The sequence below is a fragment of the Harpia harpyja genome, chromosome 2, assembly GCF_026419915.1.
Source record: "Harpia harpyja isolate bHarHar1 chromosome 2, bHarHar1 primary haplotype, whole genome shotgun sequence".
NCBI classification, from domain to species: Eukaryota; Metazoa; Chordata; class Aves; order Accipitriformes; family Accipitridae; genus Harpia; species Harpia harpyja.
In genome coordinates this window covers 52342433-52356077 of record NC_068941.1, presented here as the reverse complement: position 1 = coordinate 52356077, position 13645 = coordinate 52342433, and the positions used below count along the sequence as shown (strand labels likewise).

At 36.5% G+C, this 13645-nt stretch overlaps 1 protein-coding gene across 1 annotated transcript in view; it reads right to left on the bottom strand.

Annotated features, from left to right (window-relative positions):
- The window catches only part of TENM3 (teneurin transmembrane protein 3), a 641819-nt gene that overhangs the window by 566115 nt on the left and 62059 nt on the right, over window positions 1–13645 (bottom strand). The window lies entirely within an intron of this gene.

Sequence of the window (13645 nt, the reverse complement as noted above, 5' to 3'; positions counted from 1 at the left end):
AAGTTGGCACAGGACACAGCCAGGGCAGCTGACCCAAACTGGCCAACGGTGTATTCCATACCATGTGACGTCCCATCTAGTATAGGAACTGGGGGGTGGGGGCAGGGAATTGCCGCTCGGGGACTAGCTGGGTGTCGGTCAGCGGGCGGTGAGTGGTTGCACTGCACATCATTTGTACATTCCAATCCTTTTCTTATTGCTGTTGTCATTTTATTAGTGTTATCATTATTAGTTTCTTCTTTTCTGTTCTGTTAAACCGTTCTTATCTCAACCCATGCGTTTTGCTTCTTTTCCCGATTTTCTCCCCCATCCCACTGGGTGGGGGGGGAGCGAGTGAGCAGCTGCGTGGTGCTTAGTTGCTGGCTGGGGTTAAACCACGACACTCTTGAAAAAAACCAGAGGGCTGCATGAGTCTGCAATTTTAAAATGGTATGCAACCAGGAAAGGCTAAGCTACAATATGAAGTGACAGCAAATGGTGCTTCTTCTTCATTCAGATGTCCTCTGAATAGGCTGCTAGATTTGCTGTGAATATTTTGTGAAAGGGACAACACTCGCTACTGGAATTTGGCACATACTTTCCTCCTTTCAAAATACCAGGAACCTGTTTTAGGTTATTAAGACTTCAGTCTAATGATTCTTACATAGTTTAATATTCATATTTGAGCAGTAAACATGGATTGTTACTGGGTTCTCTAGACTGGAAATATGTTTTGATGAGCAGTATAACCATAAACTTTGACATACGTATCTTAAGTTGCTTTACTATTCTAATGTAAACTGAATAGCATATTTCAACCACCATATTTTTTTAGGCAGAACAATAAAACCAGCTATTTTCGTCTTGCAAGGGTCTGGTAACAGTGTGTCAATGGCTTGAACAACTAAGCCTTAGTGTGCCTGTGAGTAGCTGTTTGCAACCTTGGAAGACAAAAGACATGGTGGAAAGGATGGAGAGGAGAGGCTGTTCAGGAAGTCCCCTGCAAGTTAGTGGTAGGGAATGTGTGTTGATCCTCATGCTTCTTTTCTTTTTTTTTTAAAGAGCAAAAAGGAGTTAACAAAATCTGTTAGCAAGCTAAAACAGTGAGGCTAGCAGGATCATCAGCATCTTGGATAAGGTCTCGCTACCCAGCTGGATAGGGGACCAAGCCATGAAACTTGAGAATTGCAGACTGTGAGTGAGGTTTTACTGCAGGAGGTAGGAAGCGGCCAGCTGGCCTAGCACTTGCTTCACCAAGAAACCAAACAGAAGAGTAAACAGTTATGGTTCCACGGTGGGGATGGAGTAATTAGATATTGTATGTTGCAGTGTTTCCCTGCTGTTCTTTTTGTTTCCCCTTTCAATAAAGTACTCTTGGCTAAGCCATCTGATTCATATTTGCAAGGAGAGAAAATTAGCTGACTGAGCAACAGAAAGACTATTTTAATTTTCCCAATTTTCTGTGTGGGAGTTTGAGTTGCTGTTTATTACTCCTGAAATTTGAGACTGGCTGTTGTTGCTGCTGCTAATCATGCAGGTAAGTGGGTGACAGGGCTGGTCTGAATGCTGGTCGTGAATAATTGCTCATAATCAGCCAGGTGAAATTCAGATATCTGTACCAACAGTAAACCCACGCAAGCACCTAAAAATACCTGTGTAACTTGTAATGTCCATTGAGGACAGCATGCTACAGCATGACTTCTGGTGGCTGTTTCCTTTTTTACACATAAACACACGCTATAATGTCTCATTTGAGAATTCTCTCATGTACCACCTTTTCAACTGCATCAATTCTTTACTTTTTTACCAAATGGAATTCTCTGACAAATATCAAGGTTTGTAAACTTCTGTAATATTCTTAAATCCACTTGTATCTCTAGCTACCTATCATTTATTTAGTTGGCTACTGGTTTGGGATGTTATAGAATTTGCATGAGAAAAACATAGTACATCTATCTATTATAAAAATATAAATATATGTACTACTAATAAATGGTTATCACGTAACATGTAATATCTAATCTATTGATGTTGGTAATTGCTATGATATGTAGTATATATTATAACTAGTACACACTAATTTTTGGATTTCTGGGTGCATGTTCAGCACTTCAGCTCTCCTTTTTTATTTAATTTCTTATATTGTTTCAGTTCTTCTATTTATATTGGCAGAGGAGCAATGTAAGTGACATTGCAAAGACTCCAAAGTCAATGGAAGATTTTAACTCCCATTGTGATAACTGATCAGACATTGTTATATCGCACAGATGATTCATTTCTGTGATAGTGTCGTGGTTTAACCCCAGCCAGCAACTAAACACCATGCAGCCACTCACTCACTCCCCCCCACCCAGTGGGATGGGGGAGAAAATCGGGAAAAGAAGCAAAACCCGTGGGTTGAGATAAGAACGGTTTAATAGAACAGAAAAGAAGAAACTAATAATGATAATGATAACACTAATAAAATGACAACAGCAATAATGAAAGGATTTGAATGTACAAATGATGCGCAGTGCAATTGCTCACCACCTGCCGACCGACACCCTGCCAGTCCCCGAGCGGCGAATCCCTGCCCCCACTTCCCCGTTCCTATACTAAATGGGACGTCACATGGTATGGAATACACCGTTGGCCAGTTTGGGTCAGGTGCCCTGGCTGTGTCCTGTGCCAACTTCTTGTGCCCCTCCAGCTTTCTCACTGGCTGGGCATGAGAAGCTGAAAAATCCTTGACATTAATCTAAACACTACTGAGCAACAACTGAAAACATCAGTGTTATCAACATTCTTCGCTCTGAACTCAAAACATAGCACTGTACCAGCTACTAGGAAGACAGTTAACTCTATCCCAGCTGAAACCAGGACAGATAGCTTCAGGATTCACAGGTGGCAGCAGAATGACAGTACTGGTGAAAACATCTGGATTAAGCAAAACAGAAAACAAAGAAATTCTCCTTCACGGTGCCATGCTTTAGGCTCATAGCAAATGGGATCAAACATTTTACCCAAGTTTTACTCAATTTTACAAAATGACTCTCTATCTTGGATAGGGAACATTATGCTTCCTACTTTTGTTGGAACATTCTGTGCACTGCTTGACTCACACACTCTTCTTTTCTAGACATCTTTCCCGATGTTTGTTTTGGACTGCGTGATGGATGAAAGGCACACGGCAGAAACTTGATCCAGGGAAGTAGACGTTGTGCTCACTGATGTAGGAGGCACTTCACAGCAGCCAAAGAAACCTACCGTATGTATGAAGGGGGCATTGCTTCAGCTGTTTTCAAAGGCTATGTGTATCATCAGCAATTAAAGCAGCCCAGCAGAAGGAAAACTGCAAAGTCAGACTGTTGGTGCTCAGGTCCTAATGTCTGCATTAGGCATTTCATGGAAGAGGCAGTTCTCAGGACTAGTGGCAGACTAGTTCCATGGACTCAATGTCCATTACAGTAGGGGTGCCTCAGGCGCATTTTGGTGCATCTTCTAGCTTAGTCTGAATGCATTTCAGGCATTCTGAATAGCTACTGAATATGAACCAAATCTGAACAGCGGGCAGGACTGATCAGGAGATTTAATTCAAAAGCACACGTCCTGATCTCAACAAAAACACTAATATAAAGGCCGTCAAAGAAGACTATATATCTCATGGTTTTGCACACTTCGCAAAAATAAGAATACTTTTTTTCTTCTTTATGACATTATGCCTAAAAATCTCTATATAGTCTCTGCTTGAATCATCTATCTATGATTACCCCTGGACTGCACAACTGAAAAGTTTTTCCTGGGTCTAGTCGGAATACCAGACTGAACGTACTAATAAAGTGCAGCTGCTTGATTTCTGAGTAGCTTGATGGAGACTGGCCAGAATGCAGGAAACCACTGGTTACTTCCAGGTGAAATTCATTTTTCAAGACCTAATTCATGTTTCATTCAGGTCAACAAAAGGTCTTTAGCAAGACTTAAATAGGCATATTTAATTATCGAAAATGTTCATTTTTCACTCAGCTCACCTCTTTGGCTCACTCAAAACACTAGAACAAGCCCTTTAGGAGAGGAGTGCCCATGCTATTGTCTGCATACTGTATACTGCATTTGGCATGCCAGAACAGTCTGCTCCACAACCCATTCTTGGGCATCCTCCTTCCTAAGGTCTTCTAACCACAGACAATGAGAGGGCCACGTTTTTTTCACAACCATCTTACATTTAATTTCTCATTATGTGACAGAATGCACATTTACCGCATAACTGTCCTATAAGATGTGTGCACCAGACCACACAATGACAGGGGACCGGATTTTGACTAAGCAAAGGCTGCACTGTACTTGTCTAGGAGATCAACAGCTCAGAACAGGAAGGTAAAACTCTTCCAGTAAGTCACCTATTTCTGTGGAGTATTCTCTTCTAAAATTCTATTTTTGAGTCATGGTAGTCATATTTACAGGAAGATGGCAAGGTTCTTTGTTTCTTTTGCTGGCTGTGATTATGAAGCCAGAAACACTGTGCCAGTAGCCAAATTTTTGTCTCCTCATTCTGTGATGAAGGACTTTCTTCCTTCTCTTCCTTCTTTCTTCTCTTGGCTTTCTTTTTTAATGCCAGTAAATAATACACTATCAGCCCTGAGAAAGGCATATGCAAATTAAAAGGGATGCATCCAATGGTATGATTTTTGCTTTGGGAAAAAACTATTATTGCTTACTTTGTAAAGGACATGCTCTTTATAATATCTAATTAACATTTTCCCCTTTCATGGAAGAATAATGGGTTGTAATTTAAGTCTCAGTCAATATTTATTGTGACTGATACTATATTAGTGATAAAATTGTAAGTCATCTCTTTTAAAGACAGCTACCCTTACTGAAATATTTGAGTTCCTTCTACATGAAATGAATAGTGACAACCAAGTCCCTAGTGGATTGCAAAGAGCCTCCAGAATTTCCTCCAGTCCCTTAAAGACTTCTTAATTTCCTTTCTTTTCTTTTTGGCAGGAATTTATTAGGTGAAAAGAGCTGTCATGATATCACAACTGTGTTTATGATGGAAATGTCTTTTCAAAGATGTTCAAAAGCTCTAGACACATCTGCAGTTCCCCACATTTTTGCTCTTTCTATACACAGATCCCCTTGATTGTGGACCTTTTATTCTCATTTTGGATATAATAATCTGTTTTGTTTTACAGGAGAGCAACAAGAATGGGGTTATGTACATCAAAATTAATTCTCATAATTTAGCTAAGAATTAATCCACTAATTGCTTTGAAGATTACTTTGAAGATCAAAGCCTCAGACTGGCATTGGAAGCTTACTGAAAGCCAGTAGAGGACATAAACATGGGCTTTATGTGCACAGATGCAATGCAGAAAGTGCTCAAATATCTTCTGTATCTGTCTGTGACTACACACTAAGCTTCCGATACAGTGAGTTTCAGTAATCCAATTCAAGGATAATAGATGCATAGCTCAGAATGGCCAGTTCTTCATCCAGAAGCAGGAGAGACATTTTCTAGCAAGTTGGAAGGAAAAGGAACGATTTTGAGATCCAGAAGAGCCTCATTATTAAAGTGTAGTAAAACTCCAATCAGACCTTGAAATGAATAGGGATTTTATCTTACTCTTAAAGCATTTTCCTTTCTGATTTGCATCACTTTTCACTTCCCTGATTTCAACTTGTGCTAGTGAATCTTTATGCAACAGTTTTTCCTAAGTGTACTTGTATTTTGGGTTTCTCCATAGAAAATGAGACACATAATTGAGTTTCAGACAAAAAAACCCCAAACCAAACAGAAGTTTTCACTCCATGATCTGTTCTCAAATTTGTTCTCACATGTTCTCAGAAACCTCCAAAGAGGCAAAACTTGGTACTGAATATATATAATTTTTGATGATTATAGATTTTCTGTGCCCAATATAATGAGCCAGATAGCTTGTGATTGTTTATATTGCTGAACACTACAATGAACTGTTTCACTGCCTTTCTTCCCCAGTGTCAGAGAGCAGGTTAGTCATGGAGCCAAAGGAGGTTTCAAAACAACGTGAGAGCATACATGAGGAATAGAATCTACCTTTCGCCCTTGATTTATTCTTCTGTTCCAAACCTCTAACTACACAGAAAGATTATAATGAGTTTTTCAGAAAAGAGCTACACCCCCAGAAGATTTCCAAACAAGATATTTCAATTAAAGTTTGTACTTTATATTCAGGGAAATTTGAAGACAAATTAGTTTAAATAAGGAAGTCATAATTCCAAAATTTTCCTATCATCTGTGTAGAAATGTTAGCTATACAGACCAAAACTGAAGCTATGTATGAAAAGATAGTTCATTACTTAAGACAAAATACCAGTATTTTGTGGGGAAAGAGCATGGATAAGCTCCTTATAGCTCTTTGCTCTAAGAAAATTGTATATGCTTGATTATATTTCTTCTTTCTTTGTATTTAAAAAATTGTAATAAAGAAAATCTTGTTTTCTGTATTTGTAATAAGTTTGAAGTAACTAACACTATTAAGCAAAATTTAAATAAATTACTGAAATTATTTTTCATTTATAATAAACACAAAACATATGAAAGTGGTTTAAACTGACTGCAAAATCGTTTGTCAATAAGACTGACATTCAGGAAAACTATTACCTATTCATATTTCCACTAATGGATTTATGACAATTTAAAAAATTTCTTTGCTACTTGATTCCGTTATATATATGTTCCTCTTAATTAGTTCTTTCTTTTGCCCATCTGTTGTCTGCCATATTATCTTACAGTAAATATATAGGAAAGATGTCACGTCTTGCTGCGCAGCTGGAGAAGTTCCTAGCAGAGTAGCAACCTTATCTCTTGTGTGTTCTGGACATCTTTTGTACCTTTTTATTAGTACAAACTGCTAAAGTGAAAGGAATTTTGATACCCATTAAAGTGAGATAGCATCTTCTTCCTTAAAATAAAATAATGTTTTTCTCCAAAGCTAATTCTCAAGATCAGCTGGAGAGGGTCCAGAGCAGCTGAATTCAAGTGACAAATAAGAAAATGAGGCCGTAAGTCCCCCCTCCCCCCATTTTAAAGAAAATCTTTACCTGTGGTATTTATTCATTGTTTCATATGTAGATAATCCTTTGCAAATGGTAAAGACAAACTAGAAATTAGAAAAATAGTAAGCAATAATACCACTGGGAGTCATTTACTTGGGCTTCACTTACCTAAAATTACTACAATTATTAAATGTGTTGGAAAGAAATAATGAAACACTACATCGTCTTCGCAAAAATGTACAAACTATATTTCTGCTACAGAAATTGTTTGAGAGATATAAAAGACCATTATGTCATGATTCAGCAACAATTTACTTGCAATTTAATAGTAAATTAGATTCATACACTATCATGTATTGCCAATTGGATAGGAAAAAAATAAAAAGAGATTCTCTGTGTTCAGAGAGAGATTTTGCATTTGGCACGTTTGCTGGTTCTTAAATTAATGTGTTTTGCCAATAGTTTTCGTATGAGTATATGTTAGCCCAGTGATCTTCTAACTACTGTGGACTGCCTGAGGCCATGTGGTCTTTCAATGTTGCCATTCATGCACAGCAGATGATGCCTAACAAGGCTGTAATGCTCTTCTGAAGAAGTTTTCTAGGAAGACCTATGCCATACCAGAGAGCTTTTGATAAAACTTTGATTTATGCTGCAAACTGTGGACATTGATTTGAAATAAATTGTGACTGATGATCAGTCAATGACCATTTCCATAATCATCATGCCATCAGTAATTTATCAAGGTAGCATCCCTGATGTCACACAGCCTGGGTAACTGAGGGACAGAAGCACAAGCTGTGGTTTTAAAATGTATTTCTAAGAATATTTAAAAATATTTCCAATGGTAAAATAATCTATATGATGCTCTAAGTAAATAAAGATCAGCCAGGACTGTAATACAGTACTTTTGACAAAAATTTTCCCTAGAAAAGGTGATGATTTTATCCTTGGAACATTTAAATGAAAATGTCCTTATCAGATGGTTCAGCATAATTTGCCAGTATGCTCTGGAACAAAATAACTTGCTGGGTAAAGCAATCTGTCAAAGAAACACATATTAACTCTACTAGACCCTTTAAAAATATGTGTATTTCCTCTTTCTGTGTTATTAAATATCAACCGTAGCTCAGTGATCCTTGGTTTGCTTCTTATTTTGTTAGCACAGTAGAAAGACATCATATATAAAGGCATCTAGTATTTGAAAAATGTTCTGTAATGACACACCTTTTTCTATACACAAAACGTTAATGACAAAATGAACTCTAAATTGCCACAGTTACCTTTATGTCAGGCATAAGTAAAAGGCTAAAACATATACATATACAACATGGATAAGAACTAAATCACGAAGTACTCTCTTTGGTGTTTGCAACATCTAATTTATGCATTTAACTTTAGGTTTCTAAATCGGGAGCCAAGTTCTGCAGGCAGCCAGTGGAAAGAGACAGGCTGTGCCACTGTACAACATAGAGCATGAGCGTTTGAATCAGCTCCTAGAGCAGTCTCCCTCTCCACCGACTATGGAGAGAGCTTAGTGAGACTAACTTACACATACACCTTAAATTAGATACCTAAAGCAGATGGACTGAACACCTGTCTTTGTTTTGCACAGAATTTTTATGACATTTGGCTTTGAGGAAGGTCTTTTGCAACGGGAGAGGATTCTGCTGACCTGAACGAAGTATTAAAAATATTGTAACAATAATCTGATATAACTAAGCTCATCCCCAGATTTCTCCTTCCCTCTTTTTAATTTTCAATTTCCGAATGCCAGGTTCATATTTAAGATAAGGAAGAACATCTTCCTTTGATCTGTAGTTTCTGAGCTGTCCCGTCTCCACAAAATATATACCATTCTGTGGGCTCAATTCCAATGCACTATTCCAAAAACTTTGGCATAAAATCTAAATTACAGAGACACGAACACTCCTTCTGGCCTTAAAGCAATGGGAAAATAGACAGACACTACAAAGCAATTTTCTTGAATGTTTTCTGGCTAAAACAAAAGCAAAACTTTTCTATGATTTTACTTAAGAGCTTCAAGGTTTTAAACAAATATTTAAATTTACAACTATAAGTTAATTTTTAAAATTCTTTGCAGTAATAGATAATAAATGTACAATATCTGTATATAAACAGACTCGCAATACATCCTATCCTGTTGTCAGGTCTTTTTCTTACCGTACAAGTGCCTTAAGTAGCCTGGATGATAAGAAATGATAAGAAAAGGTAACATCATTTGGAAGGGAGAGGACATAGTAAGTATAGACGTGGCAGCTTTAAGATAAAAAGTTGTGTTACTTTGTTCTCCCTGTCTCCAGATAACAAAAGGCAGAACCTGTTCTCAGTTCCTGGCTTTTTCAGGAGAAGTAGGCGAGTAACCCTGCTGGTGCTGGGAGGCAGAGCCAGCGTGCTGGTTACCAAGGCTAACCTTCATGTACAGGAGTGCATGCAGCCAGCCTGTGAAAACTATATTCTGGTAACAGAATTTAACTTCGTAACAGAATGCTTTTTATCATCTTAATTTTGTACAGAATTCATACATGCTAAAATTCTACAGAACATCCAGAAAACTTTCTAGCAGTTAAAAGAGTGAACCAGACACCATGCAATTTGGGGATTTGTCATTTGGAAGGCATTCTGGCAGTGATGGACTGTACACTCAGGGTGATGGGGCAGGAAGGGTGAACTACATTTCCCGGAGGGGGAAGCCTCACAGAGTTTAACAGGAATACAAAGGTGAGCTTTCCTAGCAATTAATAGGAAATTTCCAAATTGCTGTAATAAAAATAAATAGTCCTTTGTGCTAAGGACACAGAGCTGTCCAGTACTGTTAAGAGTAGCATCAATCTTAGCTGGATTTTTTACTGGGGAGGGTGGGGAGCATTTTTTTCAAAAAATGCAAATGATTGTACTTCACATGTGCCTGAAGTGGCCAGGCAGTTGGACGAGATGATTGCTGCAGATCTCTTCCAGCTGAAATATTCTATTCTATTCTATTCTATTCTATTCTATTCTATTCTATTCTATTCTATTCTATTCTATTCTATTCTGTTCCGCTCCGTTCCGCTCCGTTCTGTTCTGTTTTCTTGTATTTTTGTAAAATTGGAGGAGCTGCAATGAATCTTTAGTGCTGCCACTGGTGAAGTGTTTTTCACTGAACATTCTGCAGTATATTCATTCCAGGAGTTTTAGTGTACCTCATTTTTTTAAGATCTTGGAGAGCTTTCACAAAGCTCCATTTAAATCGGTTGAGCTCTATACTAGAGCTCCAGGTAATGACTTGCACAACCAAAAGGTCCCAAATGTCCACAGCAACCTGCCTCTCTTTCAGGGAGTGTTTGTTTCATACAACTGTTCCTTGTAATCTTTTACTTACTTGTTTCAGCTGGCCTTTAGGTTACTCAGCCCCCTTTGGGATGTGGTTATCAATAACAAAATTTACACAGCCTTTTTTAAAAAAGGGAATGTATTGTTTCTATTAATGATTAAAGTTGCTCTGTCTAGAATTTTGTACTGCTTGGAAATGAACCAGACGTTTACTGCTGACTATTAAAGTAAACAAGCTTATGATTTAATAAAGGCATAATAAATGTCTTTCTCTGCTTTATGACAGAACAAAATTCTTGTCTAACATCTTGTGATCTAGGCTGGAAACAAATTTCTGTGACAAATGCACAATCATTATCTGCACAGATTAGAGACCTACTTAAAACAAATCAAAACCACTCAATGTCTATGTACTGGTTTTACATACCAGTGTGTTGACCCCTCTAAGAGATTGAAAGGTTTTGAACTTCAGCGCTGTCACTTGAACAATAATTTAAGATTCCAATAATGTCAGGCATATCAGATGAACAGGAAAAGCTTGATGTGAGTCCGTAGGTAAGATGAATAATACAGACACGAAATAGTTGAAGGAGAAAAGCTTCAAGTGACAACAAGAACAGATAAATAAAGGGGGGTTTGTTGGGAACAACCAGTTTTCTGGGATAAATACTTTTATACACAGATCAGCCAGGCCCGGTGCAGAAGTTTGAAAAAGACCAGATTAAAATGTAAATGCTAAGTCAGTCTTGTAAGCTCTGTGTGCATTCTTCAGTGATAAATAGAATAAATATCCACACAAATGTAATCACAATGCTATATTACTCAACTAGAATAGTCAACTTTTCTTTAAGCTAATCTTTAAAATTTTTCTGTTTGCTCATGTTTCACATGTGGTTTTACTTAAGAGAAGACTTAAGAGAAGGTGTTTCAAACTAATCTCCAAACAGTTATTTTTTAAAAAAATAACGCTGATAAACTGAAACCCCACCATAAAAACAAAAAACCCCTTTCTGTAGTTTTGCTTTAATGTCATAAAATTACATTGTACTAGCTAACAATATATATTTGAAATGCCTAGAAGTCCTATTTTCTCCTGAGAAGACTGAAATATCAGATGTTTGTGAGAAAATGCAAGTGCTAATAAAATGTTGAGACAAACAAGAAGCTTTGTATATAGAACCAAAAAGAATTGAGGGTGCTTTCCTAATGTTTCAAGTTTGCAAGTTTGTTCCTTTTTAAAAGCCATGCAAAGCTGCAGAAATAACCCTATACATCTATCAACTGGTCTGATTAATCTCCTAGAAAAATTTCAATAATGATTCACAGAAAATTCAGACAATATCTGTGTAATGTCATACAGCAAGGCCCAGAAGAGTAGACAATACATCACTTTCAAGGACAACACCATGTTCCATTAGCTTGAGTTTAGCTTGACTTTTTAAGTGGCTTTTAAAAATATTTTTGAATTTTTAAACACATTAGAGAAACACCACAATGCTTTTCACATTGTAAGTATGTAAAGTACATTTTTCTGTAGCATAATTGAAACCTAATTAATCTTTTCCCCTGGAGATGTTTTATAGTTGCGGGTAGTGACTATCATAGGAAGAGGACTCAGTTACAAGAGGCATTTTCATTTACAAATATTTTCTCTGGAGCATCAAAGGAATGTTTGGAAATATGTTGCAATGATTTGACTTAAATGTTTTGACTATGCATTACAGATGCCATTTAACCTTGTTGCACCTCAATTTCCACATATATAAGAAAGAGAAAATAATATTTACTCAATATGCTCACGTGGCTTTGGCAGAAATATATTAATTAGTATTTGAGCTATACTTGAGAAGTATTATGTAGTATCTCAACTGAAATTTTCATGAAATCCGGAACACTGCCTTGGGAAATAATAGCAGATTTTTTTTTCATTGGCCCTTAATAAAATGGCCCATTCCTATGAAAACAATATGTGAAGATATTTTACTGGGGAGAGGGGAATTAAACCAGCTTTTTATTTTTCTCTAGCTCTTAATAATATTACAGATTTATATGAGAACAATATATGAAGAAATTTTATTGGAGAGCAGAAATTAAAGCATAAAAGTATCTTTCAGAGAATGAATGAAAAGCCATATTTTTCTGACAGCAAAAACTGTAGAACGTGCATAGGACAAGTAGTATATTTAAATGCTACTAATGCATTTAGTGTGGTATCATTTCATTCAGATTACACATTATTAGTTAAAATAACAACAGAGATTAAACTCACTATCTCTCCTTCCTTCCAAAACTGTTTCAGTATGTTCTGTGCTGCATTTGATTTTTATAGTCACACAGAAAAGGACTACGAAATCTACCTCAAACTTGGTTTTGGATATGTTATACAAAACTTCAATACTGGTGCCCTGAACACCTTTCCTTCAAGCCCCAAAAGGCACTGCCTTTAGACTCTAAAAATAGATTTCTACTGGAAGAAGGGGAAAGGAGGTTATCCTACTGTCTTGCTTTATGACAGACACAAATGAAGACCAGTTTGTGCTCTATACATCTGTGCCTGTGAACATGGAAAGAATTTTATCCCCAGACTGTAAATATGGAAGGTTGTATCTGCCAAGCATTCTGTCACATTATCACTTAAATTTTTGTAAATAAGTCAGCAAAGCTGAAGATGGAATGATAAAATACACCCTAACTTTCACAATATTTTTCTAATAACATGTAAATTGTATAATAATAATGAAGGTTGGGTAAGTGCTGAGAAAATAGAAAAATTACATTTCCTTCTAAGATAGAAAATCTCTTAGAAATTTGAAAAGAAATTGTTTTCTACATACTAGTAAGTTTTTCACATTAATCTTTCAAAATTTTCAATTTGCCTGACAACAAGATGTGATTTAAAGTTTAGAAATTAATTTTGAACTGTTATATGATTCCTTTTGGTATTGTGGCAATACTTGCCAGTATTACTTATGACCTACTTTTTCTTGCTTTACTCTTTTCAACCCCAGAGAACATATTTTTTAAATTTTAATTTTAATTATTTATTTACTTATTGTTTTGTTTGGGTTTTTTTGGCGGGATTTGTTTTTTGGTTTTGTTTTTATTTTTCAATGTTAAATAATTATGGCAAGTGACCATTCTGTTTAACTTTTTAAAAAAGTGTCTAAATTGGTTTTATTATTTTCGATCTATTTTTAGCCACAAGAAAGTATTTGGATCACTCAGATGTTGTTCTTCAAACACAAAAGAAAACCAGAAAAATTTCATAGCATCTGCTTGTGTACTGCTATTAGTTGAAGGGCAATGTTCAATAACA